General features: G+C 45.7%; 38 non-coding genes across 38 annotated transcripts; all 38 read right to left on the reverse strand.

Moving 5' to 3' along the window:
* Window positions 1-184: 184 nt before the first annotated feature.
* On the reverse strand, window positions 185-325 carry LOC142305163 (U4 spliceosomal RNA). Its single transcript, XR_012753793.1, has one exon. It is a non-coding gene; the product is annotated as a U4 spliceosomal RNA (small nuclear RNA).
* A 284-nt stretch (window positions 326-609) lies between these two features.
* Window positions 610-750, reverse strand: LOC142305164 (U4 spliceosomal RNA). Its single transcript, XR_012753794.1, has one exon. It is a non-coding gene; the product is annotated as a U4 spliceosomal RNA (small nuclear RNA).
* A 284-nt stretch (window positions 751-1,034) lies between these two features.
* LOC142305245 (U4 spliceosomal RNA) lies at window positions 1,035-1,175 on the reverse strand. Its single transcript, XR_012753870.1, has one exon. It is a non-coding gene; the product is annotated as a U4 spliceosomal RNA (small nuclear RNA).
* Window positions 1,176-1,459: 284 nt separating this feature from the next.
* LOC142305286 (U4 spliceosomal RNA) lies at window positions 1,460-1,600 on the reverse strand. Its single transcript, XR_012753909.1, has one exon. It is a non-coding gene; the product is annotated as a U4 spliceosomal RNA (small nuclear RNA).
* Window positions 1,601-1,884: 284 nt separating this feature from the next.
* On the reverse strand, window positions 1,885-2,025 carry LOC142305165 (U4 spliceosomal RNA). Its single transcript, XR_012753795.1, has one exon. It is a non-coding gene; the product is annotated as a U4 spliceosomal RNA (small nuclear RNA).
* A 284-nt stretch (window positions 2,026-2,309) lies between these two features.
* Window positions 2,310-2,450, reverse strand: LOC142304848 (U4 spliceosomal RNA). The gene has a single exon (XR_012753496.1). It is a non-coding gene; the product is annotated as a U4 spliceosomal RNA (small nuclear RNA).
* Window positions 2,451-2,734: 284 nt separating this feature from the next.
* Window positions 2,735-2,875, reverse strand: LOC142304799 (U4 spliceosomal RNA). Its single transcript, XR_012753446.1, has one exon. It is a non-coding gene; the product is annotated as a U4 spliceosomal RNA (small nuclear RNA).
* A 284-nt stretch (window positions 2,876-3,159) lies between these two features.
* On the reverse strand, window positions 3,160-3,300 carry LOC142304777 (U4 spliceosomal RNA). The gene has a single exon (XR_012753425.1). It is a non-coding gene; the product is annotated as a U4 spliceosomal RNA (small nuclear RNA).
* A 284-nt stretch (window positions 3,301-3,584) lies between these two features.
* Window positions 3,585-3,725, reverse strand: LOC142304468 (U4 spliceosomal RNA). Its single transcript, XR_012753128.1, has one exon. It is a non-coding gene; the product is annotated as a U4 spliceosomal RNA (small nuclear RNA).
* A 284-nt stretch (window positions 3,726-4,009) lies between these two features.
* Window positions 4,010-4,150, reverse strand: LOC142305166 (U4 spliceosomal RNA). The gene has a single exon (XR_012753796.1). It is a non-coding gene; the product is annotated as a U4 spliceosomal RNA (small nuclear RNA).
* A 284-nt stretch (window positions 4,151-4,434) lies between these two features.
* LOC142304800 (U4 spliceosomal RNA) lies at window positions 4,435-4,575 on the reverse strand. The gene has a single exon (XR_012753447.1). It is a non-coding gene; the product is annotated as a U4 spliceosomal RNA (small nuclear RNA).
* A 284-nt stretch (window positions 4,576-4,859) lies between these two features.
* On the reverse strand, window positions 4,860-5,000 carry LOC142304637 (U4 spliceosomal RNA). Its single transcript, XR_012753292.1, has one exon. It is a non-coding gene; the product is annotated as a U4 spliceosomal RNA (small nuclear RNA).
* A 284-nt stretch (window positions 5,001-5,284) lies between these two features.
* On the reverse strand, window positions 5,285-5,425 carry LOC142304469 (U4 spliceosomal RNA). The gene has a single exon (XR_012753129.1). It is a non-coding gene; the product is annotated as a U4 spliceosomal RNA (small nuclear RNA).
* Window positions 5,426-5,709: 284 nt separating this feature from the next.
* LOC142304593 (U4 spliceosomal RNA) lies at window positions 5,710-5,850 on the reverse strand. Its single transcript, XR_012753248.1, has one exon. It is a non-coding gene; the product is annotated as a U4 spliceosomal RNA (small nuclear RNA).
* A 284-nt stretch (window positions 5,851-6,134) lies between these two features.
* LOC142304824 (U4 spliceosomal RNA) lies at window positions 6,135-6,275 on the reverse strand. Its single transcript, XR_012753472.1, has one exon. It is a non-coding gene; the product is annotated as a U4 spliceosomal RNA (small nuclear RNA).
* A 284-nt stretch (window positions 6,276-6,559) lies between these two features.
* On the reverse strand, window positions 6,560-6,700 carry LOC142304611 (U4 spliceosomal RNA). Its single transcript, XR_012753266.1, has one exon. It is a non-coding gene; the product is annotated as a U4 spliceosomal RNA (small nuclear RNA).
* A 284-nt stretch (window positions 6,701-6,984) lies between these two features.
* On the reverse strand, window positions 6,985-7,125 carry LOC142304470 (U4 spliceosomal RNA). Its single transcript, XR_012753130.1, has one exon. It is a non-coding gene; the product is annotated as a U4 spliceosomal RNA (small nuclear RNA).
* A 284-nt stretch (window positions 7,126-7,409) lies between these two features.
* On the reverse strand, window positions 7,410-7,550 carry LOC142305167 (U4 spliceosomal RNA). Its single transcript, XR_012753797.1, has one exon. It is a non-coding gene; the product is annotated as a U4 spliceosomal RNA (small nuclear RNA).
* Window positions 7,551-7,834: 284 nt separating this feature from the next.
* LOC142305170 (U4 spliceosomal RNA) lies at window positions 7,835-7,975 on the reverse strand. The gene has a single exon (XR_012753798.1). It is a non-coding gene; the product is annotated as a U4 spliceosomal RNA (small nuclear RNA).
* Window positions 7,976-8,259: 284 nt separating this feature from the next.
* On the reverse strand, window positions 8,260-8,400 carry LOC142305171 (U4 spliceosomal RNA). Its single transcript, XR_012753799.1, has one exon. It is a non-coding gene; the product is annotated as a U4 spliceosomal RNA (small nuclear RNA).
* Window positions 8,401-8,682: 282 nt separating this feature from the next.
* On the reverse strand, window positions 8,683-8,823 carry LOC142304665 (U4 spliceosomal RNA). The gene has a single exon (XR_012753320.1). It is a non-coding gene; the product is annotated as a U4 spliceosomal RNA (small nuclear RNA).
* Window positions 8,824-9,107: 284 nt separating this feature from the next.
* On the reverse strand, window positions 9,108-9,248 carry LOC142305172 (U4 spliceosomal RNA). Its single transcript, XR_012753800.1, has one exon. It is a non-coding gene; the product is annotated as a U4 spliceosomal RNA (small nuclear RNA).
* Window positions 9,249-9,532: 284 nt separating this feature from the next.
* LOC142304831 (U4 spliceosomal RNA) lies at window positions 9,533-9,673 on the reverse strand. The gene has a single exon (XR_012753480.1). It is a non-coding gene; the product is annotated as a U4 spliceosomal RNA (small nuclear RNA).
* A 284-nt stretch (window positions 9,674-9,957) lies between these two features.
* On the reverse strand, window positions 9,958-10,098 carry LOC142304638 (U4 spliceosomal RNA). The gene has a single exon (XR_012753293.1). It is a non-coding gene; the product is annotated as a U4 spliceosomal RNA (small nuclear RNA).
* A 284-nt stretch (window positions 10,099-10,382) lies between these two features.
* On the reverse strand, window positions 10,383-10,523 carry LOC142304471 (U4 spliceosomal RNA). The gene has a single exon (XR_012753131.1). It is a non-coding gene; the product is annotated as a U4 spliceosomal RNA (small nuclear RNA).
* Window positions 10,524-10,807: 284 nt separating this feature from the next.
* On the reverse strand, window positions 10,808-10,948 carry LOC142304739 (U4 spliceosomal RNA). Its single transcript, XR_012753390.1, has one exon. It is a non-coding gene; the product is annotated as a U4 spliceosomal RNA (small nuclear RNA).
* A 284-nt stretch (window positions 10,949-11,232) lies between these two features.
* Window positions 11,233-11,373, reverse strand: LOC142305173 (U4 spliceosomal RNA). The gene has a single exon (XR_012753801.1). It is a non-coding gene; the product is annotated as a U4 spliceosomal RNA (small nuclear RNA).
* Window positions 11,374-11,657: 284 nt separating this feature from the next.
* LOC142304802 (U4 spliceosomal RNA) lies at window positions 11,658-11,798 on the reverse strand. The gene has a single exon (XR_012753449.1). It is a non-coding gene; the product is annotated as a U4 spliceosomal RNA (small nuclear RNA).
* A 284-nt stretch (window positions 11,799-12,082) lies between these two features.
* LOC142304655 (U4 spliceosomal RNA) lies at window positions 12,083-12,223 on the reverse strand. Its single transcript, XR_012753310.1, has one exon. It is a non-coding gene; the product is annotated as a U4 spliceosomal RNA (small nuclear RNA).
* A 284-nt stretch (window positions 12,224-12,507) lies between these two features.
* Window positions 12,508-12,648, reverse strand: LOC142304472 (U4 spliceosomal RNA). Its single transcript, XR_012753132.1, has one exon. It is a non-coding gene; the product is annotated as a U4 spliceosomal RNA (small nuclear RNA).
* A 284-nt stretch (window positions 12,649-12,932) lies between these two features.
* LOC142305174 (U4 spliceosomal RNA) lies at window positions 12,933-13,073 on the reverse strand. The gene has a single exon (XR_012753802.1). It is a non-coding gene; the product is annotated as a U4 spliceosomal RNA (small nuclear RNA).
* Window positions 13,074-13,357: 284 nt separating this feature from the next.
* On the reverse strand, window positions 13,358-13,498 carry LOC142304484 (U4 spliceosomal RNA). The gene has a single exon (XR_012753144.1). It is a non-coding gene; the product is annotated as a U4 spliceosomal RNA (small nuclear RNA).
* Window positions 13,499-13,781: 283 nt separating this feature from the next.
* On the reverse strand, window positions 13,782-13,922 carry LOC142304667 (U4 spliceosomal RNA). Its single transcript, XR_012753321.1, has one exon. It is a non-coding gene; the product is annotated as a U4 spliceosomal RNA (small nuclear RNA).
* Window positions 13,923-14,206: 284 nt separating this feature from the next.
* On the reverse strand, window positions 14,207-14,347 carry LOC142305175 (U4 spliceosomal RNA). The gene has a single exon (XR_012753803.1). It is a non-coding gene; the product is annotated as a U4 spliceosomal RNA (small nuclear RNA).
* A 284-nt stretch (window positions 14,348-14,631) lies between these two features.
* Window positions 14,632-14,772, reverse strand: LOC142304832 (U4 spliceosomal RNA). Its single transcript, XR_012753481.1, has one exon. It is a non-coding gene; the product is annotated as a U4 spliceosomal RNA (small nuclear RNA).
* Window positions 14,773-15,056: 284 nt separating this feature from the next.
* On the reverse strand, window positions 15,057-15,197 carry LOC142304559 (U4 spliceosomal RNA). The gene has a single exon (XR_012753215.1). It is a non-coding gene; the product is annotated as a U4 spliceosomal RNA (small nuclear RNA).
* Window positions 15,198-15,481: 284 nt separating this feature from the next.
* LOC142305176 (U4 spliceosomal RNA) lies at window positions 15,482-15,622 on the reverse strand. The gene has a single exon (XR_012753804.1). It is a non-coding gene; the product is annotated as a U4 spliceosomal RNA (small nuclear RNA).
* Window positions 15,623-15,906: 284 nt separating this feature from the next.
* Window positions 15,907-16,047, reverse strand: LOC142304495 (U4 spliceosomal RNA). The gene has a single exon (XR_012753154.1). It is a non-coding gene; the product is annotated as a U4 spliceosomal RNA (small nuclear RNA).
* Between the last annotated feature and the right edge of the window lie 222 nt (window positions 16,048-16,269).

The raw sequence follows: 16,269 nt of genomic DNA on the forward strand, positions 1-16,269 counted from the left end.
GGGTCCCTAGGAGAAGACAGTCGGAAGATTCCCGGAAGAGGTACTTTTCAAGGATTACCTTCCGGCCAACTCTCTCTCTTTCTGATCCAGGTGTAAACGACCATTAGACTGTTGAGGGAAGCAAGAGTTATTTTCCACCACTGGGAGGAGCTAATTTTCTGTCATTTGCATACCATGAATTAAGCCTCCTGAGAGACCAACAAAAATTGCCAATGCTGACTGTATTTCAAGTCATCATGGCGGGGTATTGGGAAAAGTTTTCAATTAGCAATAATCACGCCTCGGTTAAACCTCATGGGCTACGATACTGCCACTGCGCAAAGTTAAAGGAGTTCAGGTCACCAAGAAATCCCAGCTTTCCAGGAAGAGCTCGTTTATGTTATGGAGAGTTCCAAATGCCCACTTCCTTTCTTCCGCCGCTGCAAGGGTCCCTAGGAGAAGACAGTCGGAAAATTCCCGGAAGAGGTACTTTTCAAGGATTACCTGCAGGCCAACTCTCTCTCTTTCTGATCCAGGTGTAAACGACCATTAGACTGTTGAGGGAAGCAAGAGTTATTTTCCACCACTGGGAGGAGCTAATTTTCTGTCATTTGCATACCATGAATTAAGCCTCCTGAGAGACCAACAAAAATTGCCAATGCTGACTGTATTTCAAGTCATCATGGCGGGGTATTGGGAAAAGTTTTCAATTAGCAATAATCACGCCTCGGTTAAACCTCATGGGCTACGATACTGCCACTGCGCAAAGTTAAAGGAGTTCAGGTCACCAAGAAATCCCCGCTTTCCAGGAAGAGCTCGTTTATGTTATGGAGAGTTCCAAATGCCCACTTCCTTTCTTCCGCCGCTGCAAGGGTCCCTAGGAGAAGACAGTCGGAAGATTCCCGGAAGAGGTACTTTTCAAGGATTACCTGCAGGCCAACTCTCTCTCTTTCTGATCCAGGTGTAAACGACCATTAGACTGTTGAGGGAAGAAAGAGTTATTTTCCACCACTGGGAGGAGCTAATTTTCTGTCATTTGCATACCATGAATTAAGCCTCCTGAGAGACCAACAAAAATTGCCAATGCTGACTGTATTTCAAGTCATCATGGCGGGGTATTGGGAAAAGTTTTCAATTAGCAATAATCACGCCTCGGTTAAACCTCATGGGCTACGATACTGCCACTGCACAAAGTTAAAGGAGTTCAGGTCACCAAGAAATCCCCGCTTTCCAGGAAGAGCTCGTTTATGTTATGTAGAGTTCCAAATGCCCACTTCCTTTCTTCCGCCGCTGCAAGGGTCCCTAGGAGAAGACAGTCGGAAGATTCCCGGAAGAGGTACTTTTCAAGGATTACCTGCAGGCCAACTCTCTCTCTTTCTGATCCAGGTGTAAACGACCATTAGACTGTTGAGGGAAGCAAGAGTTATTTTCCACCACTGGGAGGAGCTAATTTTCTGTCATTTGCATACCATGAATTAAGCCTCCTGAGAGACCAACAAAAATTGCCAATGCTGACTGTATTTCACGTCATCATGGCGGGGTATTGGGAAAAGTTTTCAATTAGCAATAATCACGCCTCGGTTAAACCTCATGGGCTACGATACTGCCACTGCGCAAAGTTAAAGGAGTTGAGGTCACCAAGAAATCCCCGCTTTCCAGGAAGAGCTCGTTTATGTTATGGAGAGTTCCAAATGCCCACTTCCTTTCTTCCGCCGCTGCAAGGGTCCCTAGGAGAAGACAGTCGGAAGATTCCCGGAAGAGGTAATTTTCAAGGATTACCTGCAGGCCAACTCTCTCTCTTTCTGATCCAGGTGTAAACGACCATTAGACTGTTGAGGGAAGCAAGAGTTATTTTCCACCACTGGGAGGAGCTAATTTTCTGTCATTTGCATACCATGAATTAAGCCTCCTGAGAGACCAACAAAAATTGCCAATGCTGACTGTATTTCAAGTCATCATGGCGGGGTATTGGGAAAAGTTTTCAATTAGCAATAATCACGCCTCGGTTAAACCTCATGGGCTACGATACTGCCACTGCGCAAAGTTAAAGGAGTTCAGGTCACCAAGAAATCCCCGCTTTCCAGGAAGAGCTCGTTTATGTTATGGAGAGTTCCAAATGCCCACTTCCTTTCTTCCGCCGCTGCAAGGGTCCCTAGGAGAAGACATTCGGAAGATTCCCGGAAGAGGTACTTTTCAAGGATTACCTGCAGGCCAACTTTCTCTCTTTCTGATCCAGGTGTAAACGACCATTAGACTGTTGAGGGAAGCAAGAGTTATTTTCCACCACTGGGAGGAGCTAATTTTCTGTCATTTGCATACCATGAATTAAGCCTCCTGAGAGACCAACAAAAATATGCAATGCTGACTGTATTTCAAGTCATCATGGCGGGCTATTGGGAAAAGTTTTCAATTAGCAATAATCAAGCCTCGGTTAAACCTCATGAGCTACGATACTGCCACTGCGCAAAGTTAAAGGAGTTCAGGTCACCAAGAAATCCCCGCTTTCCAGGAAGAGCTCGTTTATGTTATGGAGAGTTCCAAATGCCCACTTCCTTTCTATCGCCGCTGCAAGGGTCCCTAGAAGAAGACAGTCGGAAGATTCCCGGAAGAGGTACTTTTCAAGGATTACCTGCAGGCCAACTCTCTCTCTTTCTGATCCAGGTGTAAACGACCATTAGACTGTTGAGGGAAGCAAGAGTTATTTTCCACCACTGGGAGGAGCTAATTTTATGTCATTTGCATACCATGAATTAAGCCTCCTGAGAGACCAACAAAAATATCCAATGCTGACTGTATTTCAAGTCATCATGGCGGGCTATTGGGAAAAGTTTTCAATTAGCAATAATCAAGCCTCGGTTAAACCTCATGGGCTACGATACTGCCACTGCGCAAAGTTAAAGGAGTTCAGGTCACCAAGAAATCCCCGCTTTCCAGGAAGAGCTCGTTTATGTTATGGAGAGTTCCAAATGCCCACTTCCTTTCTTCCGCCGCTGCAAGGGTCCCTAGAAGAAGACAGTCGGAAGATTCCCGGAAGAGGTACTTTTCAAGGATTACCTGCAGGCCAACTCTCTCTCTTTCTGATCCAGGTGTAAACGACCATTAGACTGTTGAGGGAAGCAAGAGTTATTTTCCACCACTGGGAAGAGCTAATTTTATGTCATTTGCATACCATGAATTAAGCCTCCTGAGAGACCAACCAAAATTGCCAATGCTGACTGTATTTCAAGTCATCATGGCGGGGTATTGGGAAAAGTTTTCAATTAGCAATACTCACGCCTCGGTTAAACCTCATGGGCTACGATACTGCCACTGCGCAAAGTTAAAGGAGTTCAGGTCACCAAGAAATCCCCGCTTTCCAGAAAGAGCTCGTTTATGTTATGGAGAGTTCCAAATGCCCACTTCCTTTCTTCCGCCGCTGCAAGGGTCCCTAGGAGAAGACAGTCGGAAGATTCCCGGAAGAGGTACTTTTCAAGGATTACCTGCAGGCCAACTCTCTCTCTTTCTGATCCAGGTGTAAACGACCATTAGACTGTTGAGGGAAGCAAGAGTTATTTTCCACCACTGGGAGGAGCTAATTTTCTGTCATTTGCATACCATGAATTAAGCCTCCTGAGAGACCAACAAAAATTGCCAATGCTGACTGTATTTCAAGTCATCATGGCGGGGTATTGGGAAAAGTTTTCAATTAGCAATAATCACGCCTCGGTTAAACCTCATGGGCTACAATACTGCCACTGCGCAAAGTTAAAGGAGTTCAGGTCACCAAGAAATCCCCGCTTTCCAGGAAGAGCTCGTTTATGTTATGGAGAGTTCCAAATGCCCACTTCCTTTCTTCCGCCGCTGCAAGGGTCCCTAGGAGAAGACAGTCGGAAGATTCCCGGAAGAGGTACTTTTCAAGGATTACCTGCAGGCCAACTCTCTCTCTTTCTGATCCAGGTGTAAACGACCATTAGACTGTTGAGGGAAGCAAGAGTTATTTTCCACCACTGGGAGGAGCTAATTTTCTGTCATTTGCATACCATGAATTAAGCCTCCTGAGAGACCAACAAAAATTGCCAATGCTGACTGTATTTCAAGTCATCATGGCGGGGTATTGGGAAAAGTTTTCAATTAGCAATAATCACGCCTCGGTTAAACCTCATGGGCTACGATACTGCCACTGCGCAAAGTTAAAGGAGTTCAGGTCACCAAGAAATCCCAGCTTTCCAGGAAGAGCTCGTTTATGTTATGGAGAGTTCCAAATGCCCACTTCCTTTCTTCCGCCGCTGCAAGGGTCCCTAGAAGAAGACAGTCGGAAGATTCCCGGAAGAGGTACTTTTCAAGGATTACCTGCAGGCCAACTCTCTCTCTTTCTGATCCAGGTGTAAACGACCATTAGACTGTTGAGGGAAGCAAGAGTTATTTTCCACCACTGGGAGGAGCTAATTTTATGTCATTTGCATACCATGAATTAAGCCTCCTGAGAGACCAACAAAAATATCCAATGCTGACTGTATTTCAAGTCATCATGGCGGGCTATTGGGAAAAGTTTTCAATTAGCAATAATCAAGCCTCGGTTAAACCTCATGGGCTACGATACTGCCACTGCGCAAAGTTAAAGGAGTTCAGGTCACCAAGAAATCCCCGCTTTCCAGGAAGAGCTCGTTTATGTTATGGAGAGTTCCAAATGCCCACTTCCTTTCTTCCGCCGCTGCAAGGGTCCCTAGAAGAAGACAGTCGGAAGATTCCCGGAAGAGGTACTTTTCAAGGATTACCTGCAGGCCAACTCTCTCTCTTTCTGATCCAGGTGTAAACGACCATTAGACTGTTGAGGGAAGCAAGAGTTATTTTCCACCACTGGGAGGAGCTAATTTTATGTCATTTGCATACCATGAATTAAGCCTCCTGAGAGACCAACAAAAATTGCCAATGCTGACTGTATTTCAAGTCATCATGGCGGGGTATTGGGAAAAGTTTTCAATTAGCAATACTCACGCCTCGGTTAAACCTCATGGGCTACGATACTGCCACTGCGCAAAGTTAAAGGAGTTCAGGTCACCAAGAAATCCCCGCTTTCCAGGAAGAGCTCGTTTATGTTATGGAGAGTTCCAAATGCCCACTTCCTTTCTTCCGCCGCTGCAAGGGTCCCTAGGAGAAGACAGTCGGAAGATTCCCGGAAGAGGTACTTTTCAAGGATTACCTGCAGGCCAACTCTCTCTCTTTCTGATCCAGGTGTAAACGACCATTAGACTGTTGAGGGAAGCAAGAGTTATTTTCCACCACTGGGAGGAGCTAATTTTCTGTCATTTGCATACCATGAATTAAGCCTCCTGAGAGACCAACAAAAATTGCCAATGCTGACTGTATTTCAAGTCATCATGGCGGGGTATTGGGAAAAGTTTTCAATTAGCAATAATCACGCCTCGGTTAAACCTCATGGGCTACAATACTGCCACTGCGCAAAGTTAAAGGAGTTCAGGTCACCAAGAAATCCCCGCTTTCCAGGAAGAGCTCGTTTATGTTATGGAGAGTTCCAAATGCCCACTTCCTTTTTTCCGCCGCTGCAAGGGTCCCTAGGAGAAGACAGTCGGAAGATTCCCGGAAGAGGTACTTTTGAAGGATTACCTGCAGGCCAACTCTCTCTCTTTCTGATCCAGGTGTAAACGACCATTAGACTGTTGAGGGAAGCAAGAGTTATTTTCCACCACTGGGAGGAGCTAATTTTCTGTCATTTGCATACCATGAATTAAGCCTCCTGAGAGACCAACAAAAATTGCCAATGCTGACTGTATTTCAAGTCATCATGGTGGGGTATTGGGAAAAGTTTTCAATTAGCAATAATCACGCCTCGGTTAAACCTCATGGGCTACGATACTGCCACTGCGCAAAGTTAAAGGAGTTCAGGTCACCAAGAAATCCCCGCTTTCCAGGAAGAGCTCGTTTATGTTATGGAGAGTTCCAAATGCCCACTTCCTTTCTTCCGCCGCTGCAAGGGTCCCTAGGAGAAGACAGTCGGAAGATTCCCAGAAGAGGTACTTTTCAAGGATTACCTGCAGGCCAACTCTCTCTCTTTCTGATGCAGGTGTAAACGACCATTAGACTGTTGAGGGAAGCAAGAGTTATTTTCCACCGCTGAGAGGAGCTAATTTTCTGTCATTTGCATACCTTGAATTAAGCCTCCTGAGAGACCAACAAAAATTGTTAATGCTGACTGTATTTCAAGTCACCATGGCGGGGTATTGGGAAAAGTTTTCAATTAGCAATAATCTCGCCTCGGTTAAACCTCATGGGCTACGATACTGCCACTGCGCAAAGTTATAGGAGTTCAGGTCACCAAGAAATCCCCGCTTTCCAGGAAGAGCTCGTTTATGTTATGGAGAGTTCCAAATACCCACTTCCTTTCTTCCGCCGCTGCAAGGGTCCCTAGAAGAAGACAGTCGGAAGATTCCTGGAAGAGGTACTTTTCAAGGATTACCTGCAGGCCAACTCTCTCTCTTTCTGATCCAGGTGTAAACGACCATTAGACTGTTGAGGGAAGCAAGAGTTATTTTCCACCACTGGGAGGAGCTAATTTTCTGTCATTTGCATACCATGAATTAAGCCTCCTGAGAGACCAACAAAAATTGCCAATGCTGACTGTATTTCAAATCATCATGGCGGGGTATTGGGAAAAGTTTTCAATTAGCAATAATCACGCCTCGGTTAAACCTCATGGGCTGCGACACTGCCACTGCGCAAAGTTAAAGGAGTTCAGGTCACCAAGAAATCCCCGCTTTCCAGGAAGAGCTCGTTTATGTTATGGAGAGTTCCAAATGCCCACTTCCTTTCTTCCGCCGCTGCAAGGGTCCCTAGGAGAAGACAGTCGGAAGATTCCCGGAAGAGGTACTTTTCAAGGATTACCTGCAGGCCAACTCTCTCTCTTTCTGATCCAGGTGTAAACGACCATTAGACTGTTGAGGGAAGCAAGAGTTATTTTCCACCACTGGGAGGAGCTAATTTTCTGTCATTTGCATACCATGAATTAAGCCTCCTGAGAGACCAACAAAAATTGCCAATGCTGACTGTATTTCAAGTCATCATGGCGGGGTATTGGGAAAAGTTTTCAATTAGCAATAATCACGCCTCGGTTAAACCTCATGGGCTACAATACTGCCACTGCGCAAAGTTAAAGAAGTTCAGGTCACCAAGAAATCCCCGCTTTCCAGGAAGAGCTCGTTTATGTTATGGAGAGTTCCAAATGCCCACTTCCTTTTTTCCGCCGCTGCAAGGGTCCCTAGGAGAAGACAGTCGGAAGATTCCCGGAAGAGGTACTTTTGAAGGATTACCTGCAGGCCAACTCTCTCTCTTTCTGATCCAGGTGTAAACGACCATTAGACTGTTGAGGGAAGCAAGAGTTATTTTCCACCACTGGGAGGAGCTAATTTTCTGTCATTTGCATACCATGAATTAAGCCTCCTGAGAGACCAACAAAAATTGCCAATGCTGACTGTATTTCAAGTCATCATGGCGGGGTATTGGGAAAAGTTTTCAATTAGCAATAATCACGCCTCGGTTAAACCTCATGGGCTACGATACTGCCACTGCGCAAAGTTAAAGGAGTTCAGGTCACCAAGAAATCCCCGCTTTCCAGGAAGAGCTCGTTTATGTTATGGAGAGTTCCAAATGCCCACTTCCTTTCTTCCGCCGCTGCAAGGGTCCCTAGGAGAAGACAGTCGGAAGATTCCCGGAAGAGGTACTTTTCAAGGATTACCTGCAGGCCAACTCTCTCTCTTTCTGATCCAGGTGTAAACGACCATTAGACTGTTGAGGGAAGCAAGAGTTATTTTCCACCACTGGGAGGAGCTAATTTTCTGTCATTTGCATACCATGAATTAAGCCTCCTGAGAGACCAACAAAAATTGCCAATGCTGACTGTATTTCAAGTCATCATGGCGGGGTATTGGGAAAAGTTTTCAATTAGCAATAATCACGCCTCGGTTAAACCTCATGGGCTACGATACTGCCACTGCGCAAAGTTAAAGGAGTTCAGGTCACCAAGAAATCCCCGCTTTCCAGGAAGAGCTCGTTTATGTTATGGAGAGTTCCAAATGCCCACTTCCTTTCTTCCGCCGCTGCAAGGGTCCCTAGGAGAAGACAGTCGGAAGATTCCCGGAAGAGGTAATTTTCAAGGATTACCTGCAGGCCAACTCTCTCTCTTTCTGATCCAGGTGTAAACGACCATTAGACTGTTGAGGGAAGCAAGAGTTATTTTCCACCACTGGGAGGAGCTAATTTTCTGTCATTTGCATACCATGAATTAAGCCTCCTGAGAGACCAACAAAAATTGCCAATGCTGACTGTATTTCAAGTCATCATGGCGGGGTATTGGGAAAAGTTTTCAATTAGCAATAATCACGCCTCGGTTAAACCTCATGGGCTACGATACTGCCACTGCGCAAAGTTAAAGGAGTTCAGGTCACCAAGAAATCCCCGCTTTCCAGGAAGAGCTCGTTTATGTTATGGAGAGTTCCAAATGCCCACTTCCTTTCTTCCGCCGCTGCAAGGGTCCCTAGGAGAAGACAGTCGGAAGATTCCCGGAAGAGGTACTTTTCAAGGATTACCTGCAGGCCAACTCTCTCTCTTTCTGATCCAGGTGTAAACGACCATTAGACTGTTGAGGAAACAAGAGTTATTTTCCACCACTGGGGGAGCTAATTTTCTGTCATTTGCATACCATGAATTAAGCCTCCTGAGAGACCAACAAAAATTACCAATGCTGACTGTATTTCAAGTCATCATGGCAGGGTATTGGGAAAAGTTTTCAATTAGCAATAATCACGCCTCGGTTAAACCTCATGGGCTACGATACTGCCACTGCGCAAAGTTAAAGGAGTTCAGGTCACCAAGAAATCCCCGCTTTCCAGGAAGAGCTCGTTTATGTTATGGAGAGTTCCAAATGCCCACTTCCTTTCTTCCGCCGCTGCAAGGGTCCCTAGGAGAAGACAGTCGGAAGATTCCCGGAAGAGGTACTTTTCAAGGATTACCAGCAGGCCAACTCTCTCTCTTTCTGATCCAGGTGTAAACGACCATTAGACTGTTGAGGGAAGCAAGAGTTATTTTCCACCATTGGGAGAAGCTAATTTTCTGTCATTTGCATACCATGAATTAAGCCTCCTGAGAGACCAACAAAAATTGCCAATGCTGACTGTATTTCAAGTCATCATGGCGGGGTATTGGGAAAAGTTTTCAATTAGCAATAATCACGCCTCGGTTAAACCTCATGGGCTACGATACTGCCACTGCGCAAAGTTAAAGGAGTTCAAGTCACCAAGAAATCCCCGCTTTCCAGGAAGAGCTCGTTTATGTTATGGAGAGTTCCAAATGCCCACTTCCTTTCTTCCGCCGCTACAAGGGTCCCTAGGAGAAGACAGTCGGAAGATTCCCGGAAGAGGTACATTTCAAGGATTACCTGCAGGCCAACTCTCTCTCTTTCTGATCCAGATGTAAACGACCATTAGACTGTTGAGGGAAGCAAGAGTTATTTTCCACTACTGGGAGGAGCTAATTTTCTGTCATTTGCATACCATGAATTAAGCCTCCTGAGAGACCAACAAAAATATCCAATGCTGACTGTATTTCAAGTCATCATGGCGGGCTATTGGGAAAAGTTTTCAATTAGCAATAATCAAGCCTCGGTTAAACCTCATGGACTACGATTCTGCCACTGCGCAAAGTTAAAGGAGTTCAGGTCACCAAGAAATCCCCGCTTTCCAGGAAGAGCTCGTTTATGTTATGGAGAGTTCCAAATGCCCACTTCCTTTCTTCCGCCGCTGCAAGGGTCCCTAGAAGAAGACAGTCGGAAGATTCCCGGAAGAGGTTCTTTTCAAGGATTACCTGCAGGCCAACTCTCTCTCTTTCTGATCCAGGTGTAAACGACCATTAGACTGTTGAGGGAAGCAAGAGTTATTTTCCACCACTGGGAGGAGCTAATTTTATGTCATTTGCATACCATGAATTAAGCCTCCTGAGAGACCAACAAAAATTGCCAATGCTGACTGTATTTCAAGTCATCATGGCGGGGTATTGGGAAAAGTTTTCAATTAGCAATACTCACGCCTCGGTTAAACCTCATGGGCTACGATACTGCCACTGCGCAAAGTTAAAGGAGTTCAGGTCACCAAGAAATCCCCGCTTTCCAGGAAGAGCTCGTTTATGTTATGGAGAGTTCCAAATGCCCACTTCCTTTCTTCCGCCGCTGCAAGGGTCCCTAGGAGAAGACAGTCGGAAGATTCCCGGAAGAGGTACTTTTCAAGGATTACCTGCAGGCCAACTCTCTCTCTTTCTGATCCAGGTGTAAACGACCATTAGACTGTTGAGGGAAGCAAGAGTTATTTTCCCCCACTGGGAGGAGCTAATTTTCTGTCATTTGCATACCATGAATTAAGCCTCCTGAGAGACCAACAAAAATTGCCAATGCTGACTGTATTTCAAGTCATCATGGCGGGGTATTGGGAAAAGTTTTCAATTAGCAATAATCACGCCTCGGTTAAACCTCATGGGCTACAATACTGCCACTGCGCAAAGTTAAAGGAGTTCAGGTCACCAAGAAATCCCCGCTTTCCAGGAAGAGCTCGTTTATGTTATGGAGAGTTCCAAATGCCCACTTCCTTTTTTCCGCCGCTGCAAGGGTCCCTAGGAGAAGACAGTCGGAAGATTCCCGGAAGAGGTACTTTTGAAGGATTACCTGCAGGCCAACTCTCTCTCTTTCTGATCCAGGTGTAAACGACCATTAGACTGTTGAGGGAAGCAAGAGTTATTTTCCACCACTGGGAGGAGCTAATTTTCTGTCATTTGCATACCATGAATTAAGCCTCCTGAGAGACCAACAAAAATTGCCAATGCTGACTGTATTTCAAGTCATCATGGCGGGGTATTGGGAAAAGTTTTCAATTAGCAATAATCACGCCTCGTTTAAACCTCATGGGCTACGATACTGCCACTGCGCAAAGTTAAAGGAGTTCAGGTCACCAAGAAATCCCCGCTTTCCAGGAAGAGCTCGTTTATGTTATGGAGAGTTCCAAATGCCCACTTCCTTTCTTCCGCCGCTGCAAGGGTCCCTAGGAGAAGACAGTCGGAAGATTCCCGGAAGAGGTACTTTTCAAGGATTACCTGCAGGCCAACTCTCTCTCTTTCTGATCCAGGTGTAAACGACCATTAGACTGTTGAGGGAAGCAAGAGTTATTTTCCACCACTGGGAGGAGCTAATTTTCTGTCATTTGCATACCATGAATTAAGCCTCCTGAGAGACCAACAAAAATTGCCAATGCTGACTGTATTTCAAGTCATCATGGCGGGGTATTGGGAAAAGTTTTCAATTAGCAATAATCACGCCTCGGTTAAACCTCATGGGCTACGATACTGCCACTGCGCAAAGTTAAAGGAGTTCAGGTCACCAAGAAATCCCCGCTTTCCAGGAAGAGCTCGTTTATGTTATGGAGAGTTCCAAATGCCCACTTCCTTTCTTCCGCCGCTGCAAGGGTCCCTAGAAGAAGACAGTCGGAAGATTCCCGGAAGAGGTACTTTTCAAGGATTACCTGCAGGCCAACTCTCTCTCTTTCTGATCCAGGTGTAAACGACCATTAGACTGTTGAGGGAAGCAAGAGTTATTTTCCACCACTGGGAGGAGCTAATTTTATGTCATTTGCATACCATGAATTAAGCCTCCTGAGAGACCAACAAAAATATCCAATGCTGACTGTATTTCAAGTCATCATGGCGAGCTATTGGGAAAAGTTTTCAATTAGCAATAATCAAGCCTCGGTTAAACCTCATGGGCTACGATACTGCCACTGCGCAAAGTTAAAGGAGTTCAGGTCACCAAGAAATCCCCGCTTTCCAGGAAGAGCTCGTTTATGTTATGGAGAGTTCCAAATGCCCACTTCCTTTCTTCCGCCGCTGCAAGGGTCCCTAGAAGAAGACAGTCGGAAGATTCCCGGAAGAGGTACTTTTCAAGGATTACCTGCAGGCCAACTCTCTCTCTTTCTGATCCAGGTGTAAACGACCATTAGACTGTTGAGGGAAGCAAGAGTTATTTTCCACCACTGGGAGGAGCTAATTTTCTGTCATTTGCATACCATGAATTAAGCCTCCTGAGAGACCAACAAAAATTGCCAATGCTGACTGTATTTCAAATCATCATGGCGGGGTATTGGGAAAAGTTTTCAATTAGCAATAATCACGCCTCGGTTAAACCTCATGGGCTACGACACTGCCACTGCGCAAAGTTAAAGGAGTTCAGGTCACCAAGAAATCCCCGCTTTCCAGGAAGAGCTCGTTTATGTTATGGAGAGTTCCAAATGCCCACTTCCTTTCTTCCGCCGCTGCAAGGGTCCCTAGGAGAAGACAGTCGGAAGATTCCCGGAAGAGGTACTTTTCAAGGATTACCTGCAGGCCAACTCTCTCTCTTTCTGATCCAGGTGTAAACGACCATTAGACTGTTGAGGGAAGCAAGAGTTATTTTCCACCACTGGGAGGAGCTAATTTTCTGTCATTTGCATACCATGAATTAAGCCTCCTGAGAGACCAACAAAAATTGCCAATGCTGACTGTATTTCAAGTCATCATGGCGGGGTATTGGGAAAAGTTTTCAATTAGCAATAATCACGCCTCGGTTAAACCTCATGGGCTACAATACTGCCACTGCGCAAAGTTAAAGAAGTTCAGGTCACCAAGAAATCCCCGCTTTCCAGGAAGAGCTCGTTTATGTTATGGAGAGTTCCAAATGCCCACTTCCTTTTTTCCGCCGCTGCAAGGGTCCCTAGGAGAAGACAGTCGGAAGATTCCCGGAAGAGGTACTTTTGAAGGATTACCTGCAGGCCAACTCTCTCTCTTTCTGATCCAGGTGTAAACGACCATTAGACTGTTGAGGGAAGCAAGAGTTATTTTCCACCACTGGGAGGAGCTAATTTTCTGTCATTTGCATACCATGAATTAAGCCTCCTGAGAGACCAACAAAAATTGCCAATGCTGACTGTATTTCAAGTCATCATGGCGGGGTATTGGGAAAAGTTTTCAATTAGCAATAATCACGCCTCGGTTAAACCTCATGGGCTACGATACTGCCACTGCGCAAAGTTAAAGGAGTTCAGGTCACCAAGAAATCCCCGCTTTCCAGGAAGAGCTCGTTTATGTTATGGAGAGTTCCAAATGCCCACTTCCTTTCTTCCGCCGCTGCAAGGGTCCCTAGGAGAAGACAGTCGGAAGATTCCCGGAAGAGGTAATTTTCAAGGATTACCTGCAGGCCAACTCTCTCTCTTTCTGATCCAGGTGTAAACGACCATTAGACTGTTGAGGGAAGCAAGAGTTATTTTCCACCACTGGGAGGAGCTAATTTTCTGTCATTTGCATACCATGAATTAAGCCTCCTGAGAGACCAACAAAAATTGCCAATGCTGACTGTATTTCAAGTCATCATGGCGGGGTATTGGGAAAAGTTTTCAATTAGCAATAATCACACCTCGGTTAAACCTCATGGGCTACGATACTGCCACTGCGCAAAGTTAAAGGAGTTCAGGTCACCAAGAAATCCCCGCTTTCCAGGAAGAGCTCGTTTATGTTATGGAGAGTTCCAAATGCCCACTTCCTTTCTTCCGCCGCTGCAAGGGTCCCTAGGAGAAGACAGTCGGAAGATTCCCGGAAGAGGTACTTTTCAAGGATTACCTGCAGGCCAACTCTCTCTCTTTCTGATCCAGGTGTAAACGACCATTAGACTGTTGAGGGAAGCAAGAGTTATTTTCCACCACTGGGGGAGCTAATTTTCTGTCATTTGCATACCATGAATTAAGCCTCCTGAGAGACCAACAAAAATTACCAATGCTGACTGTATTTCAAGTCATCATGGCAGGGTATTGGGAAAAGTTTTCAATTAGCAATAATCACGCCTCGGTTAAACCTCATGGGCTACGATACTGCCACTGCGCAAAGTTAAAGGAGTTCAGGTCACCAAGAAATCCCCGCTTTCCAGGAAGAGCTCGTTTATGTTATGGAGAGTTCCAAATGCCCACTTCCTTTCTTCCGCCGCTGCAAGGGTCCCTAGGAGAAGACAGTCGGAAGATTCCCGGAAGAGGTACTTTTCAAGGATTACCAGCAGGCCAACTCTCTCTCTTTCTGATCCAGGTGTAAACGACCATTAGACTGTTGAGGGAAGCAAGAGTTATTTTCCACCATTGGGAGAAGCTAATTTTCTGTCATTTGCATACCATGAATTAAGCCTCCTGAGAGACCAACAAAAATTGCCAATGCTGACTGTATTTCAAGTCATCATGGCGGGGTATTGGGAAAAGTTTTCAATTAGCAATAATCACGCCTCGGTTAAACCTCATGGGCTACGATACTGCCACTGCGCAAAGTTAAAGGAGTTCAAGTCACCAAGAAATCCCCGCTTTCCAGGAAGAGCTCGTTTATGTTATGGAGAGTTCCAAATGCCCACTTCCTTTCTTCCGCCGCTACAAGGGTCCCTAGGAGAAGACAGTCGGAAGATTCCCGGAAGAGGTACATTTCAAGGATTACCTGCAGGCCAACTCTCTCTCTTTCTGATCCAGATGTAAACGACCATTAGACTGTTGAGGGAAGCAAGAGTAATTTTCCACTACTGGGAGGAGCTAATTTTCTGTCATTTGCATACCATGAATTAAGCCTCCTGAGAGACCAACAAAAATATCCAATGCTGACTGTATTTCAAGTCATCATGGCGGGCTATTGGGAAAAGTTTTCAATTAGCAATAATCAAGCCTCGGTTAAACCTCATGGACTACGATTCTGCCACTGCGCAAAGTTAAAGGAGTTCAGGTCACCAAGAAATCCCCGCTTTCCAGGAAGAGCTCGTTTATGTTATGGAGAGTTCCAAATGCCCACTTCCTTTCTTCCGCCGCTGCAAGGGTCCCTAGAAGAAGACAGTCGGAAGATTCCCGGAAGAGGTACTTTTCAAGGATTACCTGCAGGCCAACTCTCTCTCTTTCTGATCCAGGTGTAAACGACCATTAGACTGTTGAGGGAAGCAAGAGTTATTTTCCACCACTGGGAGGAGCTAATTTTATGTCATTTGCATGCCATGAATTAAGCCTTCTGAGAGACCAACAAAAATTGCCAATGCTGACTGTATTTCAAGTCATCATGGCGGGGTATTGGGAAAAGTTTTCAATTAGCAATAATCACGCCTCGGTTAAACCTCATGGGCTACGATACTGCCACTGCGCAAAGTTAAAGGAGTTCAGGTCACCAAGAAATCCCCGCTTTCCAGGAAGAGCTCGTTTATGTTATGGAGAGTTCCAAATGCCCACTTCCTTTCTTCCGCCGCTGCAAGGGTCCCTAGGAGAAGACAGTCGGAAGATTCCCGGAAGAGGTACTTTTCAAGGATTACCTGCAGGCCAACTCTCTCTCTTTCTGATCCAGGTGTAAACGACCATTAGACTGTTGAGGGAAGCAAGAGTTATTTTCCACCACTGGGAAGAGCTAATTTTCTGTCATTTGCATACCATGAATTAAGCCTCCTGAGAGACCAACAAAAATTGCCAATGCTGACTGTATTTCAAGTCATCATGGCGGGGTATTGGGAAAAGTTTTCAATTAGCAATAATCACGCCTCGGTTAAACCTCATGGGCTACGATACTGCCACTGCGCAAAGTTAAAGGAGTTCAGGTCACCAAGAAATCCCCGCTTTCCAGGAAGAGCTCGTTTTTGTTATGGAGAGTTCCAAATGCCCACTTCCTTTCTTCCGCCGCTGCAAGGGTCCCTAGGAGAAGACAGTCGGAAGATTCCCGGAAGAGGTACTTTTCAAGGATTACCTGCAGGCCAACTCTCTCTCTTTCTGATCCAGGTGTAAACGACCATTAGACTGTTGAGGGAAGCAAGAGTTATTTTCCACCACTGGGAGGAGCTAATTTTCTGTCATTTGCATACCATGAATTAAGCCTCCTGAGAGACCAACAAAAATTACCAATGCTGACTGTATTTCAAGTCATCATGGCGGGGTATTGGGAAAAGTTTTCAATTAGCAATAATCACGCCTCGGTTAAACCTCATGGGCTACGATACTGCCACTGCGCAAAGTTAAAGGAGTTCAAGTCACCAAGAAATCCCCGCTTTCCAGGAAGAGCTCGTTTATGTTATGGAGAGTTCCAAATGCCCACTTCCTTTCTTCCGCCGCTACAAGGGTCCCTAGGAGAAGACAGTCGGAAGATTCCCGGAAGAGGTACATTTCAAGGATTACCTGCAGGCCAACTCTCTCTCTTTCTGATCCAGGTGTAAACGACCATTAGACTGTTGAGGGAAGC

The sequence above is a fragment of the Anomaloglossus baeobatrachus genome, chromosome 4 (genome assembly GCF_048569485.1).
Source record: "Anomaloglossus baeobatrachus isolate aAnoBae1 chromosome 4, aAnoBae1.hap1, whole genome shotgun sequence".
NCBI classification, from domain to species: Eukaryota; Metazoa; Chordata; class Amphibia; order Anura; family Aromobatidae; genus Anomaloglossus; species Anomaloglossus baeobatrachus.